Consider the following 1,816-nt stretch of genomic DNA (forward strand, 5'->3'; position numbering starts at 1 on the left):
TACCACTGGAAAAATTAATGCTAGCCCTGGTAATGGCTTCAAAGAAATTAAGTCATTACTTTCAGGCACACAAGATTGTGGTTCTAACAGAACACCCACTGAAGTCCTTATTGCATCAAGGAGACTTAACAGGAAGGATAGCAAGATGGGCAGTAACACTGGGTCAGTTTGACCTGGAATTTAGACCAAGAACAGCAATAAAGGGCCAAGTTTTGGCCGACTTCGTCGCAGAACTCACACCTGAAGCCATCACACCTCGGGCTCCGTCGAGCCAAGATAAGGACCATCCCAATAAACAAAAAGAAACCCAGTCAAAGACAAAACAGCAAGAGAAAGAAGAGCTCAGACCATGCAGCATCTACATCGGCGATTCGTTCAGACTATTTGTCGATGGAAGTTCAAACCGCCAGGGAGCAGGAGCAGGAGTACTGCTGATATCTCCAGATGGAGAGATTGTAGAACAGTCCATCCGACTAGGGTTCAAAGCCTCCAATAATGAAGCAGAATATGAGGCATTAATTGCAGGACTAAAACTAGCAGCAGCAGCAGAGGCAGACGAGGTAATTGTTTTTTGTGATTCGCAATTAATTGTTAACCAGTCAACAGGAGAATTTGCAGCCAGAGACGAAAGAATGTCGGCATATGCAAAGGAAGTCATCCGACTGGCGGCCCTATTCCAGAACTGCAGATTACTCCAAGTCAGCCGAGATGACAACACCCACGCCGACGCATTAGCCAACCTGGCCAGCTCAATTCAAACCGAAAAAACAAGGACAATCATGATCGACTACATGTCGGCCCCGAGTATAGATAAACAGAGTACCGAACAAGAAACGATGTGCGTGGGCCTTGGACCAAGCTGGATGGATGCAATCATTGCATTCCTAAAAGAGGGGAAGCTGCCAGAAGACCACAAAGAAGCACATAAAATTAGGCTGAAATCGGCCAGATTCAGCCTAACAGCGGAAGGCCATCTTTACAGGAGGTCCTTCACTGGACCACTTTTAAGGTGCGTACACCCTTTGCAGGTTGAAGATTTTCTTTATGAGATTCATGAAGGAATTTGTGGAAGCCATGCTGGGGGCAGATCGCTAGCCCATAGGGCCATTACCCAAGGGTATTGGTGGCCCTACATGCAAAAGGATGCCGAAGCCTATGTAAAGAAGTGTGAGCAATGTCAAAGGTTTGCACCTTTGATACATCAGCCAGCTGCTGACCTAAACCCAGTATCCAGCCCTTGGCCGTTTGCCCAATGGGGCATGGATCTGGTTGGACAACTTCCCCAGGCAACTGGGCAAAGAAAATATTTACTGGTAGCAACAGACTACTTCACAAAATGGATAGAGGCAGAACCTCTTGCCAAAATCCGAGATGTGGATGTCAAGAATTTTATTTGGAGAAACATAATCACCAGATTTGGGATTCCAAGAGCAATAGTTGCCGACAACGGAACACAGTTCGACAGCAAACTTATCAAAAACTTCTGTGCGAAATTCAAGATCAAGAACTATTTCTCAACTCCAAGTTTTCCTCAAAGTAATGGGCAAGCAGAAGCGTCCAACAAAGTAATCCTGGATGGAATAAAAAAGAGGCTCCAAGCAGCAAAAGGAAAGTGGGTGGACGAGCTGCCCAACGTACTTTGGGCATATCGGACTACGCCGAGAAGATCAACGGGAGAATCCCCCTTTGCCATGGCCTATGGCACAGAAGCAGTCATCCCATTGGAGATCGGCATCCCAGGGATCAGAACCCAGGGAGTAGAGAATGGCACCAATGACATACTCTTAGCCCGAGACCTGGATTTACTAGAAGAACG

This window comes from Camellia sinensis, chromosome 14 (genome assembly GCF_055761805.1).
Source record: "Camellia sinensis isolate YWXY chromosome 14, ASM5576180v1, whole genome shotgun sequence".
Lineage (NCBI taxonomy): Eukaryota > Viridiplantae > Streptophyta > Magnoliopsida > Ericales > Theaceae > Camellia > Camellia sinensis.